General features: G+C 33.4%; 16 non-coding genes across 16 annotated transcripts; all 16 read right to left on the bottom strand.

Moving 5' to 3' along the window:
* Positions 1-238: 238 nt before the first annotated feature.
* TRNAI-AAU (transfer RNA isoleucine (anticodon AAU)) lies at positions 239-312 on the bottom strand. Its single transcript has one exon. It is a non-coding gene; the product is annotated as a tRNA-Ile (tRNA).
* A 523-nt stretch (positions 313-835) lies between these two features.
* Positions 836-909, bottom strand: TRNAI-AAU (transfer RNA isoleucine (anticodon AAU)). Its single transcript has one exon. It is a non-coding gene; the product is annotated as a tRNA-Ile (tRNA).
* Positions 910-1,691: 782 nt separating this feature from the next.
* On the bottom strand, positions 1,692-1,765 carry TRNAI-AAU (transfer RNA isoleucine (anticodon AAU)). Its single transcript has one exon. It is a non-coding gene; the product is annotated as a tRNA-Ile (tRNA).
* A 517-nt stretch (positions 1,766-2,282) lies between these two features.
* TRNAI-AAU (transfer RNA isoleucine (anticodon AAU)) lies at positions 2,283-2,356 on the bottom strand. Its single transcript has one exon. It is a non-coding gene; the product is annotated as a tRNA-Ile (tRNA).
* A 523-nt stretch (positions 2,357-2,879) lies between these two features.
* TRNAI-AAU (transfer RNA isoleucine (anticodon AAU)) lies at positions 2,880-2,953 on the bottom strand. Its single transcript has one exon. It is a non-coding gene; the product is annotated as a tRNA-Ile (tRNA).
* Positions 2,954-4,332: 1,379 nt separating this feature from the next.
* On the bottom strand, positions 4,333-4,406 carry TRNAI-AAU (transfer RNA isoleucine (anticodon AAU)). Its single transcript has one exon. It is a non-coding gene; the product is annotated as a tRNA-Ile (tRNA).
* Positions 4,407-4,929: 523 nt separating this feature from the next.
* On the bottom strand, positions 4,930-5,003 carry TRNAI-AAU (transfer RNA isoleucine (anticodon AAU)). Its single transcript has one exon. It is a non-coding gene; the product is annotated as a tRNA-Ile (tRNA).
* A 782-nt stretch (positions 5,004-5,785) lies between these two features.
* TRNAI-AAU (transfer RNA isoleucine (anticodon AAU)) lies at positions 5,786-5,859 on the bottom strand. Its single transcript has one exon. It is a non-coding gene; the product is annotated as a tRNA-Ile (tRNA).
* Positions 5,860-7,570: 1,711 nt separating this feature from the next.
* Positions 7,571-7,644, bottom strand: TRNAI-AAU (transfer RNA isoleucine (anticodon AAU)). The gene has a single exon. It is a non-coding gene; the product is annotated as a tRNA-Ile (tRNA).
* Positions 7,645-8,758: 1,114 nt separating this feature from the next.
* Positions 8,759-8,832, bottom strand: TRNAI-AAU (transfer RNA isoleucine (anticodon AAU)). The gene has a single exon. It is a non-coding gene; the product is annotated as a tRNA-Ile (tRNA).
* A 2,832-nt stretch (positions 8,833-11,664) lies between these two features.
* On the bottom strand, positions 11,665-11,738 carry TRNAI-AAU (transfer RNA isoleucine (anticodon AAU)). The gene has a single exon. It is a non-coding gene; the product is annotated as a tRNA-Ile (tRNA).
* A 523-nt stretch (positions 11,739-12,261) lies between these two features.
* TRNAI-AAU (transfer RNA isoleucine (anticodon AAU)) lies at positions 12,262-12,335 on the bottom strand. Its single transcript has one exon. It is a non-coding gene; the product is annotated as a tRNA-Ile (tRNA).
* Positions 12,336-12,858: 523 nt separating this feature from the next.
* Positions 12,859-12,932, bottom strand: TRNAI-AAU (transfer RNA isoleucine (anticodon AAU)). The gene has a single exon. It is a non-coding gene; the product is annotated as a tRNA-Ile (tRNA).
* A 782-nt stretch (positions 12,933-13,714) lies between these two features.
* Positions 13,715-13,788, bottom strand: TRNAI-AAU (transfer RNA isoleucine (anticodon AAU)). Its single transcript has one exon. It is a non-coding gene; the product is annotated as a tRNA-Ile (tRNA).
* A 782-nt stretch (positions 13,789-14,570) lies between these two features.
* On the bottom strand, positions 14,571-14,644 carry TRNAI-AAU (transfer RNA isoleucine (anticodon AAU)). The gene has a single exon. It is a non-coding gene; the product is annotated as a tRNA-Ile (tRNA).
* A 517-nt stretch (positions 14,645-15,161) lies between these two features.
* TRNAI-AAU (transfer RNA isoleucine (anticodon AAU)) lies at positions 15,162-15,235 on the bottom strand. The gene has a single exon. It is a non-coding gene; the product is annotated as a tRNA-Ile (tRNA).
* Between the last annotated feature and the right edge of the window lie 284 nt (positions 15,236-15,519).

The following is a 15,519-nucleotide window of genomic DNA, read 5'->3' as shown; positions in this document are numbered from 1 at the left end:
GGAAATATAGAGATAAACATCAGACAGAAGAAAATGCTTGTAATAAATGAGAGATTTAGTTACTTAGTGTTAGAACTTACAACCATTAATGGATGTTCAAGGCACTTTAACATTAATATATAATTCCACATCTATATCAAATTGATTCAACTAATGATTCTAGCAGCTCTTGCTCCAAAGAGATATACAGTTATCAAAGAGACACAAGAAAAAGCATCTTTTTTTTAACACAGAAACTTGGCCTGTACAGGGATCGAACCTGTGACCTTGGCGTTATTAGCACCACGCTCTAACCAACTGAGCTAACAGGCCGCTGTTCGTGCTGGGCTGGGGGACAAGCATATGAAGAATGGCCAATGTCATTGAACCCCAGATAGTTTGAAAGCTTATTTTCAGCTGTTTACCCATAAGGTATATGTATATATTATCGACATGAAGAAACAAATATCACAAAAAAATCAATACAAATGAGATTTTCATTCTTAGTGTTAAAACTTAGAACCATTAATGTATTTTCTATGTGGTTTAGCAATAAATAACAGTTTATCATCTATATTAAATTAATTCATCTACTCATTCTATCAGCTTCTGCTCAAAGGAAATATAGAGATAAACATCAGACAGAAGAAAATGCTTGTAATAAATGAGAGATTTAGTTACTTAGTGTTAGAACTTACAACCATTAATGGATGTTCAAGGCACTTTAACATTAATATATAATTCCACATCTATATCAAATTGATTCAACTAATGATTCTAGCAGCTCTTGCTCCAAAGAGATATACAGATAACAAAGAGACAGAAGAAAAAGCATCTTTTATTTAACACAGAAACTTGGCCTGTACAGGGATCGAACCTGTGACCTTGGCGTTATTAGCACCACGCTCTAACCAACTGAGCTAACAGGCCGCTGTTCGTGCTGGGCTGGGGGACAAGCATATGAAGAAGTGGTAATGTCAGTGAACCCCAGATAGTTTGAAAGCTTATTTTCAGCTGTTTACCCATAAGGTATATTTATATATTATCGACATGAAGAAACAAATATCACAAAAAAATCAATACAAATGAGATTTTCATTCTTAGTGTTAAAACTTAGAACCATTAATGTATTTTCCATGTGGTTTAGTAATAAATAACAGTTCATCATCTATATTAAATTAATTCATCTACTCATTCTATCAGCTTCTGCTCAAAGGAAATATAGATTTAAACAAGATACAGAAGAAAATGCATTTATTTCAACATTAAAGCAGCGTTAAGTGTTTGCTTGGAGAGTGGTAGAAAGTATGTTCTTGGCATTTTTAACTTCATGTTCTAACAGAATCAGATAATAGGCTTACTATTTTTATAGCATACTAGTGAAGAAATAACAGATGATGAAGTGCTACTGATTGTTAACCAGAGATAGATGGAAATCTTATATTCAGCTGTTTACATTCATGGTGTCTTTAAGCATTATCAAAAAATCAAAACTAGACTTTCCTAAATTACTTGTAATAAATGGGAGATGAATTACTTAGTGTTAGAACTTTGAACCATTAATGGATGTTCAAGGCACTTTAACATTAATATATAATTCCACATCTATATCACATTGATTCAACTAATCATTCTAGCAGCTCTTGCTCCAAAGAGATATACAGATAACAAAGAGACACAAGAAAAAGCATCTTTTATTGAACACAGAAACTTGGCCTGTACAGGGATCGAACCTGTGACCTTGGCGTTATTAGCACCACGCTCTAACCAACTGAGCTAACAGGCCGCCGTTCGTGCTGGGCTGGGGGACAAGCATATGAAGAATTGCTAATGTCAGTGAACCCCAGATAGTTTGAAAGCTTATTTTCAGCTCTTTACCCATAAGGTATATTTATATATTATCGACATGAAGAAACAAATATCACAAAAAAATCAATACAAATGAGATTTTCAATCTTAGTGTTAAAACTTAGAACCATTAATGTATTTTCCATGTGGTTTAGCAATAAATAACAGTTCATCATCTATATTAAATTAATTCATCTACTCATTCTATCAGCTCCTGCTCAAAGGAAATATAGAGATAAACATCAGACAGAAGAAAATGCTTGTAATAAATGAGAGATTTAGTTACTTAGTGTTAGAACTTACAACCATTAATGGATGTTCAAGGCACTTTAACATTAATATATAATTCCACATCTATATCAAATTGATTCAACTACTAGCAGCTCTTGCTCCAAAGAGATATACAGTTAACAAAGAGACACAAGAAAAAGCATCTTTTTTTTAACACAGAAACTTGGCCTGTACAGGGATCGAACCTGTGACCTTGGCGTTATTAGCACCACGCTCTAACCAACTGAGCTAACAGGCCGCCGTTCGTGCTGTGCTGGGGGACAAGCATATGCAGAACTGCTAATGTCAGTGAACCCCAGATAGATTGAAAGCTTATTTTCAGCTGTTTACCCATAAGGTATATTTATATATTATCGACATGAAGAAACAAATATCACAAAAAAATCAATACAAATGAGATTTTCATTCTTAGTGTTAAAACTTAGAACCATTAATGTATGTTCTATGTGGTTTAGCAATAAATAACAGTTCATCATCTATATTAAATTAATTCATCTACTCATTCTATCAGCTCCTGCTCAAAGGAAATATAGAGATAAACATCAGACAGAAGAAAATGCTTGTAATAAATGAGAGATTTAGTTACTTAGTGTTAGAACTTACAACCATTAATGGATGTTCAAGGCACTTTAACATTAATATATAATTCCACATCTATATCAAATTGATTCAACTAATGATTCTAGCAGCTCTTGCTCCAAAGAGATATACAGATAACAAAGAGACAGAAGAAAAAGCATCTTTTATTTAACACAGAAACTTGGCCTGTACAGGGATCGAACCTGTGACCTTGGCGTTATTAGCACCACGCTCTAACCAACTGAGCTAACAGGCCGCCGCTCGTGCTGGGCTGGGGAACAAGCATATGAAGAATTGCTAATGTCAGTGAACCCCAGATAGTTTGAAAGCTTATTTTCAGCTGTTTACCCATAAGGTATATTTATATATTATCGACATGAAGAAACAAATATCACAAAAAAATCAATACAAATGAGATTTTCAATCTTAGTGTTAAAACTTAGAACCATTAATGTATTTTCCATGTGGTTTAGCAATAAATAACAGTTCATAATCTATATTAAATTAATTCATCTTCTCATTCTATCAGCTTCTGCTCAAAGGAAATATAGATTTAAACAAGATACAGAAGAAAATGCATCTATTTCAACATTAAAGCAGCGTTAAGTGTTTGCTTGGAGAGTGGTAGAAAGTATGTTCTTGGCATTTTTAACTTCATGTTCTAACAGAATCAGATAATAGGCTTACTATATTTATAGCATACTACTGAAGAAATAACAGATGATGAAGTGCTACTGATTGTTAACCCGAGATAGATGGAAATCTTATATTCAGCTGTTTACATTCATGGTGTCTTTAAGCATTATCAAAAAATCAAAACTAGACTTTCCTAAATTACTTGTAATAAATGGGAGATTAATTACTTAGTGTTAGAACTTTGAACCATTAATGGATGTTCAAGGCACTTTAACATTAATATATAATTCCACATCTATATCAAATTGATTCAACTAATGATTCTAGCAGCTCTTGCTCCAAAGAGATATACAGATAACAAAGAGACAGAAGAAAAAGCATCTTTAATTTAACACAGAAACTTGGCCTGTACAGGGATCGAACCTGTGACCTTGGCGTTATTAGCACCACGCTCTAACCAACTGTGCTAACAGGCCGTTGTTCGTGCTGGGCTGGGGGACAAGCATATGAAGAATTGCGAATGTCAGTGAACCGCAGATAGTTTGAAAGCTTATTTTCAGCTGTTTACCCATAAGGTATATTTATATATTATCGACATGAAGAAACAAATATCACAAAAAAATCAATACAAATGAGATTTTCATTCTTAGTGTTAAAACTTAGAACCATTAATGTATGTTCTATGTGGTTTAGCAATAAATAACAGTTCATCATCTATATTAAATTAATTCATCTACTCATTCTATCAGCTCCTGCTCAAAGGAAATATAGAGATAAACATCAGACAGAAGAAAATGCTTGTAATAAATGAGAGATTTAGTTACTTAGTGTTAGAACTTACAACCATTAATGGATGTTCAAGGCACTTTAACATTAATATATAATTCCACATCTATATCAAATTGATTCAACTAATGATTCTAGCAGCTCTTGCTCCAAAGAGATATACAGTTAACAAAGAGACACAAGAAAAAGCATCTTTTTTTTAACACAGAAACTTGGCCTGTACAGGGATCGAACCTGTGACCTTGGCGTTATTAGCACCACGCTCTAACCAACTGAGCTAACAGGCCGCCGTTCGTGCTGGGCTGGGGGACAAGCATATGAAGAATTGCTAATGTCAGTGAACCCCAGATAGTTTGAAAGCTTATTTTCAGCTGTTTACCCATAAGGTATATTTATATATTATCGACATGAAGAAACAAATATCACAAAAAAATCAATACAAATGAGATTTTCATTCTTAGTGTTAAAACTTAGAACCATTAATGTATGTTCTATGTGGTTTAGCAATAAATAACAGTTCATCATCTATATTAAATTAATTCATCTACTCATTCTATCAGCTCCTGCTCAAAGGAAATATAGAGATAAACATCAGACAGAAGAAAATGCTTGTAATAAATGAGAGATTTAGTTACTTAGTGTTAGAACTTACAACCATTAATGGATGTTCAAGGCACTTTAACATTAATATATAATTCCACATCTATATCAAATTGATTCAACTAATGATTCTAGCAGCTCTTGCTCCAAAGAGATATACAGATAACAAAGAGACAGAAGAAAAAGCATCTTTTATTTAACACAGAAACTTGGCCTGTACAGGGATCGAACCTGTGACCTTGGCGTTATTAGCACCACGCTCTAACCAACTGAGCTAACAGGCCGCCGCTCGTGCTGGGCTGGGGGACAAGCATATGAAGAATTGCTAATGTCAGTGAACCCCAGATAGTTTGAAAGCTTATTTTCAGCTGTTTACCCATAAGGTATATTTATATATTATCGACATGAAGAAACAAATATCACAAAAAAATCAATACAAATGAGATTTTCAATCTTAGTGTTAAAACTTAGAACCATTAATGTATTTTCCATGTGGTTTAGCAATAAATAACAGTTCATAATCTATATTAAATTAATTCATCTACTCATTCTATCAGCTTCTGCTCAAAGGAAATATAGATTTAAACAAGATACAGAAGAAAATGCATCTATTTCAACATTAAAGCAGCGTTAAGTGTTTGCTTGGAGAGTGGTAGAAAGTATGTTCTTGGCATTTTTAACTTCATGTTCTAACAGAATCAGATAATAGGCTTACTATATTTATAGCATACTACTGAAGAAATAACAGATGATGAAGTGCTACTGATTGTTAACCCGAGATAGATGGAAATCTTATATTCAGCTGTTTACATTCATGGTGTCTTTAAGCATTATCAAAAAATCAAAACTAGACTTTCCTAAATTACTTGTAATAAATGGGAGATTAATTACTTAGTGTTAGAACTTTGAACCATTAATGGGTGTTCAAGGCACTTTAACATTAATATATAATTCCACATCTATATCAAATTGATTCAACTAATGATTCTAGCAGCTCTTGCTCCAAAGAGATATACAGATAACAAAGAGACAGAAGAAAAAGCATCTTTTATTTAACACAGAAACTTGGCCTGTACAGGGATCGAACCTGTGACCTTGGCGTTATTAGCACCACGCTCTAACCAACTGAGCTAACAGGCCGCTGTTTGTGCTGGGCTGGGGGACAAGCATATGAAGAATTGCGAATGTCAGTGAACCCCAGATAGTTTGAAAGCTTATTTTCAGCTGTTTACCCATAAGGTATATTTATATATTATCGACATGAAGAAACAAATATCACAAAAAAATCAATACAAATGAGATTTTCAATCTTAGTGTTAAAACTTAGAACCATTAATGTATTTTCCATGTGGTTTAGCAATAAATAACAGTTCATCATCTATATTAAATTAATTCATCTACTCATTCTATCAGCTCCTGCTCAAAGGAAATATAGAGATAAACATCAGACAGAAGAAAATGCTTGTAATAAATGAGAGATTTAGTTACTTAGTGTTAGAACTTTCAACCATTAATGGATGTTCAAGGCACTTTAACATTAATATATAATTCCACATCTATATCAAATTGATTCAACTACTAGCAGCTCTTGCTCCAAAGAGATATACAGTTAACAAAGAGACACAAGAAAAAGCATCTTTTTTTTAACACAGAAACTTGGCCTGTACAGGGATCGAACCTGTGACCTTGGCGTTATTAGCACCACGCTCTAACCAACTGAGCTAACAGGCTGCCGTTCGTTCTGTGCTGGGGGACAAGCATATGCAGAACTGCTAATGTCAGTGAACCCCAGATAGTTTGAAAGCTTATTTTCAGCTGTTTACCCATAAAGTATATTTATATATTATCGACATGAAGAAACAAATATCACAAAAAAATCAATACAAATGAGATTTTCATTCTTAGTGTTAAAACTTAGAACCATTAATGTATGTTCTATGTGGTTTAGCAATAAATAACAGTTCATCATCTATATTAAATTAATTCATCTACTCATTCTATCAGCTCCTGCTCAAAGGAAATATAGAGATAAACATCAGACAGAAGAAAATGCTTGTAATAAATGAGAGATTTAGTTACTTAGTGTTAGAACTTACAACCATTAATGGATGTTCAAGGCACTTTAACATTAATATATAATTCCACATCTATATCAAATTGATTCAACTAATGATTCTAGCAGCTCTTGCTCCAAAGAGATATACAGATAACAAAGAGACAGAAGAAAAAGCATCTTTTATTTAACACAGAAACTTGGCCTGTACAGGGATCGAACCTGTGACCTTGGCGTTATTAGCACCACGCTCTAACCAACTGTGCTAACAGGCCGTTGTTCGTGCTGGGCTGGGGGACAAGCATATGAAGAATTGCTAATGTCAGTGAACCGCAGATAGTTTGAAAGCTTATTTTCAGCTGTTTACCCATAAGGTATATTTATATATTATCGACATGAAGAAACAAATATCACAAAAAAATCAATACAAATGAGATTTTCATTCTTAGTGTTAAAACTTAGAACCATTAATGTATGTTCTATGTGGTTTAGCAATAAATAACAGTTCATCATCTATATTAAATTAATTCATCTACTCATTCTATCAGCTCCTGCTCAAAGGAAATATAGAGCTAAACATCAGACAGAAGAAAATGCTTGTAATAAATGAGAGATTTAGTTACTTAGTGTTAGAACTTACAACCATTAATGGATGTTCAAGGCACTTTAACATTAAAATATAATTCCACATCTATATCAAATTGATTCAACTAATGATTCTAGCAGCTCTTGCTCCAAAGAGATATACAGTTAACAAAGAGACACAAGAAAAAGCATCTATTTTTTAACACAGAAACTTGGCCTGTACAGGGATCGAACCTGTGACCTTGGCGTTATTAGCACCACGCTCTAACCAACTGAGCTAACAGGCCGCTGTTTGTGCTGGGCTGGGGGACAAGCATATGAAGAATTGCTAATGTCAGTGAACCCCAGATAGTTTGAAAGCTTATTTTCAGCTGTTTACCCATAAGGTATATTTATATATTATCGACATGAAGAAACAAATATCACAAAAAAATCAATACAAATGAGATTTTCATTCTTAGTGTTAAAACTTAGAACCATTAATGTATGTTCTATGTGGTTTAGCAATAAATAACAGTTCATCATCTATATTAAATTAATTCATCTACTCATTCTATCAGCTCCTGCTCAAAGGAAATATAGAGATAAACATCAGACAGAAGAAAATGCTTGTAATAAATGAGAGATTTAGTTACTTAGTGTTAGAACTTACAACCATTAATGGATGTTCAAGGCACTTTAACATTAATATATAATTCCACATCTATATCAAATTGATTCAACTACTAGCAGCTCTTGCTCCAAAGAGATATACAGTTAACAAAGAGACACAAGAAAAAGCATCTTTTTTTTAACACAGAAACTTGGCCTGTACAGGGATGGAACCTGTGACCTTGGCGTTATTAGCACCACGCTCTAACCAACTGAGCTAACAGGCCGCCGTTCGTGCTGGGCTGGGGGACAAGCATATGCAGAACTGCTAATGTCAGTGAACCCCAGATAGATTGAAAGCTTATTTTCAGCTGTTTACCCATAAGGTATATTTATATATTATCGACATGAAGAAACAAATATCACAAAAAAATCAATACAAATGAGATTTTCATTCTTAGTGTTAAAACTTAGAACCATTAATGTATGTTCTATGTGGTTTAGCAATAAATAACAGTTCATCATCTATATTAAATTAATTCATCTACTCATTCTATCAGCTCCTGCTCAAAGGAAATATAGAGATAAACATCAGACAGAAGAAAATGCTTGTAATAAATGAGAGATTTAGTTACTTAGTGTTAGAACTTACAACCATTAATGGATGTTCAAGGCACTTTAACATTAATATATAATTCCACATCTATATCAAATTGATTCAACTAATGATTCTAGCAGCTCTTGCTCCAAAGAGATATACAGATAACAAAGAGACAGAAGAAAAAGCATCTTTTATTTAACACAGAAACTTGGCCTGTACAGGGATCGAACCTGTGACCTTGGCGTTATTAGCACCACGCTCTAACCAACTGAGCTAACAGGCCGCCGCTCGTGCTGGGCTGGGGGACAAGCATATGAAGAATTGCTAATGTCAGTGAACCCCAGATAGTTTGAAAGCTTATTTTCAGCTGTTTACCCATAAGGTATATTTATATATTATCGACATGAAGAAACAAATATCACAAAAAAATCAATACAAATGAGATTTTCAATCTTAGTGTTAAAACTTAGAACCATTAATGTATTTTCCATGTGGTTTAGCAATAAATAACAGTTCATAATCTATATTAAATTAATTCATCTACTCATTCTATCAGCTTCTGCTCAAAGGAAATATAGATTTAAACAAGATACAGAAGAAAATGCATCTATTTCAACATTAAAGCAGCGTTAAGTGTTTGCTTGGAGAGTGGTAGAAAGTATGTTCTTGGCATTTTTAACTTCATGTTCTAACAGAATCAGATAATAGGCTTACTATATTTATAGCATACTACTGAAGAAATAACAGATGATGAAGTGCTACTGATTGTTAACCCGAGATAGATGGAAATCTTATATTCAGCTGTTTACATTCATGGTGTCTTTAAGCATTATCAAAAAATCAAAACTAGACTTTCCTAAATTACTTGTAATAAATGGGAGATTAATTACTTAGTGTTAGAACTTTGAACCATTAATGGATGTTCAAGGCACTTTAACATTAATATATAATTCCACATCTATATCAAATTGATTCAACTAATGATTCTAGCAGCTCTTGCTCCAAAGAGATATACAGATAACAAAGAGACAGAAGAAAAAGCATCTTTTATTTAACACAGAAACTTGGCATGTACAGGGATCGAACCAGTGACCTTGGCGTTATTAGCACCACGCTCTAACCAACTGTGCTAACAGGCCGCCGTTCGTGCTGGGCTGGGGGACAAGCATATGAAGAATTGCTAATGTCAGTGAACCCCAGATAGTTTGAAAGCTTATTTTCAGCTGTTTACCCATAAGGTATATTTATATATTATCGACATGAAGAAACAAATATCACAAAAAAATCAATACAAATGAGATTTTCATTCTTAGTGTTAAAACTTAGAACCATTAATGTATGTTCTATGTGGTTTAGCAATAAATAACAGTTCATCATCTATATTAAATTAATTCATCTACTCATTCTATCAGCTCCTGCTCAAAGGAAATATAGAGCTAAACATCAGAAAGAAGAAAATGCTTGTAATAAATGAGAGATTTAGTTACTTAGTGTTAGAACTTACAACCATTAATGGATGTTCAAGGCACTTTAACATTAATATATAATTCCACATCTATATCAAATTGATTCAACTAATGATTCTAGCAGCTCTTGCTCCAAAGAGATATACAGTTAACAAAGAGACACAAGAAAAAGCATCTTTTTTTTAACACAGAAACTTGGCCTGTACAGGGATCGAACCTGTGAGCTTGGCGTTATTAGCACCACGCTCTAACCAACTGAGCTAACAGGCCGCTGTTTGTGCTGGGCTGGGGGACAAGCATATGAAGAATTGCTAATGTCAGTGAACCCCACATAGTTTGAAAGCTTATTTTCAGCTGTTTACCCATAAGGTATATTTATATATTATCGACATGAAGAAACAAATATCACAAAAAAATCAATACAAATGAGATTTTCATTCTTAGTGTTAAAACTTAGAACCATTAATGTATGTTCTATGTGGTTTAGCAATAAATAACAGTTCATCATCTATATTAAATTAATTCATCTACTCATTCTATCAGCTCCTGCTCAAAGGAAATATAGAGATAAACATCAGACAGAAGAAAATGCTTGTAATAAATGAGAGATTTAGTTACTTAGTGTTAGAAATTACAACCATTAATGGATGTTCAAGGCACTTTAACATTAATATATAATTCCACATCTATATCAAATTGATTCAACTAATGATTCTAGCAGCTCTTGCTCCAAAGAGATATACAGTTAACAAAGAGACACAAGAAAAAGCATCTTTTATTTAACACAGAAACTTGGCCTGTACAGGGATGGAACCTGTGACCTTGGCGTTATTAGCACCACGCTCTAACCAACTGAGCTAACAGGCCGCTGTTCGTGCTGGGCTGGGGGACAAGCATATGAAGAACTGCTAATGTCAGTGAACCCCAGATAGTTTGAAAGCTTATTTTCAGCTGTTTACCCATAAGGTATATTTATATATTATCGACATGAAGAAACAAATATCACAAAAAAATCAATACAAATGAGATTTTCATTCTTAGTGTTAAAACTTAGAACCATTAATGTATTTTCCATGTGGTTTAGCAATAAATAACAGTTCATCATCTATATTAAATTAATTCATCTACTCATTCTATCAGCTTCTGCTCAAAGGAAATATAGATTTAAACAAGATACAGAAGAAAATGCATTTATTTCAACATTAAAGCAGCGTTAAGTGTTTGCTTGGAGAGTGGTAGAAAGTATGTTCTTGGCATTTTTAACTTCATGTTCTAACAGAATCAGATAATAGGCTTACTATATTTATAGCATACTACTGAAGAAATAACAGATGATGAAGTGCTACTGATTGTTAACCCGAGATAGATGGAAATCTTATATTCAGCTGTTTACATTCATGGTGTCTTTAAGCATTATCAAAAAATCAAAACTAGACTTTCCTAAATTACTTGTAATAAATGGGAGATTAATTACTTAGTGTTAGAACTTTGAACCATTAATGGATGTTCAAGGCACTTTAACATTGATATATAATTCCACATCTATATCAAATTGATTCAACTAATCATTCTAGCAGCTCTTGCTCCAAAGAGATATACAGTTAACAAAGAGACACAAGAAAAAGCATCTTTTTTTTAACACAGAAACTTGGCCTGTACAGGGATCGAACCTGTGACCTTGGCGTTATTAGCACCACGCTCTAACCAACTGAGCTAACAGGCCGCTGTTTGTGCTGGGCTGGGGGACAAGCATATGAAGAATTGCCAATGTCAGTGAACCCCAGATAGTTTGAAAGCTTATTTTCAGCTGTTTACCCATAAGGTATATTTATATATTATCGACATGAAGAAACAAATATCACAAAAAAATCAATACAAATGAGATTTTCATTCTTAGTGTTAAAACTTAGAACCATTAATGTATGTTCTATGTGGTTTAGCAATAAATAACAGTTCATCATCTATATTAAATTAATTCATCTACTCATTCTATCAGCTCCTGCTCAAAGGAAATATAGAGATAAACATCAGACAGAAGAAAATGCTTGTAATAAATGAGAGATTTAGTTACTTAGTGTTAGAACTTACAACCATTAATGGATGTTCAAGGCACTTTAACATTAATATATAATTCCACATCTATATCAAATTGATTCAACTAATGATTCTAGCAGCTCTTGCTCCAAAGAGATATACAGTTATCAAAGAGACACAAGAAAAAGCATCTTTTTTTTAACACAGAAACTTGGCCTGTACAGGGATCGAACCTGTGACCTTGGCGTTATTAGCACCACGCTCTAACCAACTGAGCTAACAGGCCGCTGTTCGTGCTGGGCTGGGGGACAAGCATATGAAGAATGGCCAATGTCAGTGAACCCCAGATAGTTTGAAAGCTTATTTTCAGCTGTTTACCCATAAGGTATATGTATATATTATCGACATGAAGAAACAAATATCACAAAAAAATCAATACAAATGAGATTTTCATTCTTAGTGTTAAAACTTAGAACCATTAATGTATTTTCTATGTGGTTTAGCAATAAATAACAGTTTATCATCTATATTAAATTAATTCATCTACTCATTCTATCAGCTTCTGCTCAAAGGAAATATAGAGATAAACATCAGACAGAAGAAAATGCTTGTAATAAATGAGAGATTTAGTTACTTAGTGTTAGAACTTACAACCATTAATGGATGTTCAAGGCACTTTAACATTAATATATAATTCCACATCTATATCAAATTGATTCAACTAATGATTCTAGCAGCTCTTGCTCCAAAGAGATATACAGATAACAAAGAGACAGAAGAAAAAGCATCTTTTATTTAACACAGAAACTTGGCCTGTACAGGGATCGAACCTGTGACCTTGGCGTTATTAGCACCACGCTCTAACCAACTGAGCTAACAGGCCGCTGTTCGTGCTGGGCTGGGGGACAAGCATATGAAGAAGTGGTAATGTCAGTGAACCCCAGATAGTTTGAAAGCTTATTTTCAGCTGTTTACCCATAAGGTATATTTACATATTATCGACATGAAGAAACAAATATCACAAAAAAATCAATACAAATGAGATTTTCATTCTTAGTGTTAAAACTTAGAACCATTAATGTATTTTCCATGTGGTTTAGTAATAAATAACAGTTCATCATCTATATTAAATTAATTCATCTACTCATTCTATCAGCTTCTGCTCAAAGGAAATATAGATTTAAACAAGATACAGAAGAAAATGCATTTATTTCAACATTAAAGCAGCGTTAAGTGTTTGCTTGGAGAGTGGTAGAAAGTATGTTCTTGGCATTTTTAACTTCATGTTCTAACAGAATCAGATAATAGGCTTACTATTTTTATAGCATACTAGTGAAGAAATAACAGATGATGAAGTGCTACTGATTGTTAACCAGAGATAGATGGAAATCTTATATTCAGCTGTTTACATTCATGGTGTCTTTAAGCATTATCAAAAAATCAAAACTAGACTTTCCTAAATTACTTGTAATAAATGGGAGATGAATTACTTAGTGTTAGAACTTTGAACCATTAATGGATGTTCAAGGCACTTTAACATTAATATATAATTCCACATCTATATCACATTGATTCAACTAATCATTCTAGCAGCTCTTGCTCCAAAGAGATATACAGATAACAAAGAGACACAAGAAAAAGCATCTTTTATTGAACACAGAAACTTGGCCTGTACAGGGATCGAACCTGTGACCTTGGCGTTATTAGCACCACGCTCTAACCAACTGAGCTAACAGGCCGCCGTTCGTGCTGGGCTGGGGGACAAGCATATGAAGAATTGCTAATGTCAGTGAACCCCAGATAGTTTGAAAGCTTATTTTCAGCTCTTTACCCATAAGGTATATTTATATATTATCGACATGAAGAAACAAATATCACAAAAAAATCAATACAAATGAGATTTTCAATCTTAGTGTTAAAACTTAGAACCATTAATGTATTTTCCATGTGGTTTAGCAATAAATAACAGTTCATAATCTATATTAAATTAATTCATCTACTCATTCTATCAGCTTCTGCTCAAAGGAAATATAGATTTAAACAAGATACAGAAGAAAATGCATCTATTTCAACATTAAAGCAGCGTTAAGTGTTTGCTTGGAGAGTGGTAGAAAGTATGTTCTTGGCATTTTTAACTTCATGTTCTAACAGAATCAGATAATAGGCTTACTATTTTTATAGCATACTAGTGAAGAAATAACAGATGATGAAGTGCTACTGATTGTTAACCAGAGATAGATGGAAATCTTATATTCAGCTGTTTACATTCATGGTGTCTTTAAGCATTATCAAAAAATCAAAACTAGACTTTCCTAAATTACTTGTAATAAATGGGAGATTAATTACTTAGTGTTAGAACTTTGAACCATTAATGGATGTTCAAGGCACTTTAACATTAATATATAATTCCACATCTATATCACATTGATTCAACTAATCATTCTAGCAGCTCTTGCTCCAAAGAGATATACAGATAACAAAGAGACACAAGAAAAAGCATCTTTTATTGAACACAGAAACTTGGCCTGTACAGGGATCGAACCTGTGACCTTGGCGTTATTAGCACCACGCTCTAACCAACTGAGCTAACAGGCCGCCGTTCGTGCTGGGCTGGGGGACAAGCATATGAAGAATTGCTAATGTCAGTGAACCCCAGATAGTTTGAAAGCTTATTTTCAGCTGTTTACCCATAAGGTATATTTATATATTATCGACATGAAGAAACAAATATCACAAAAAAATCAATACAAATGAGATTTTCAATCTTAGTGTTAAAACTTAGAACCATTAATGTATTTTCCATGTGGTTTAGCAATAAATAACAGTTCATCATCTATATTAAATTAATTCATCTACTCATTCTATCAGCTCCTGCTCAAAGGAAATATAGAGATAAACATCAGACAGAAGAACATGCTTGTAATAAATGAGAGATTTAGTTACTTAGTGTTAGAACTTACAACCATTAATGGATGTTCAAGGCACTTTAACATTAATATATAATTCCACATCTATATCAAATTGATTCAACTACTAGCAGCTCTTGCTCCAAAGAGATATACAGTTAACAAAGAGACACAAGAAAAAGCATCTTTTTTTTAACACAGAGACTTGGCCTGTACAGGGATCGAACCTGTGACCTTGGCGTTATTAGCACCACGCTCTAACCAACTGAGCTAACAGGCCGCCGTTCGTGCTGTGCTGGGGGACAAGCATATGCAGAACTGCTAATGTCAGTGAACCCCAGATAGTTTGAAAGCTTATTTTCAGCTGTTTACCCATAAGGTATATTTATATATTATCGACATGAAGAAACAAATATCACAAAAAAATCAATACAAATGAGATTTTCATTCTTAGTGTTAAAACTTAGAACCATTAATGTATGTTCTATGTGGTTTAGCAATAAATAACAGTTCATCATCTATATTAAATTAATTCATCTACTTATTCTATCAGCTCCTGCTCAA

The sequence above is a fragment of the Triturus cristatus genome, chromosome 5_1 (genome assembly GCF_964204655.1).
Source record: "Triturus cristatus chromosome 5_1, aTriCri1.1, whole genome shotgun sequence".
Classification (NCBI taxonomy): Eukaryota; Metazoa; Chordata; class Amphibia; order Caudata; family Salamandridae; genus Triturus; species Triturus cristatus.
This window is presented reverse-complemented; position numbering and strand designations above follow the sequence as displayed.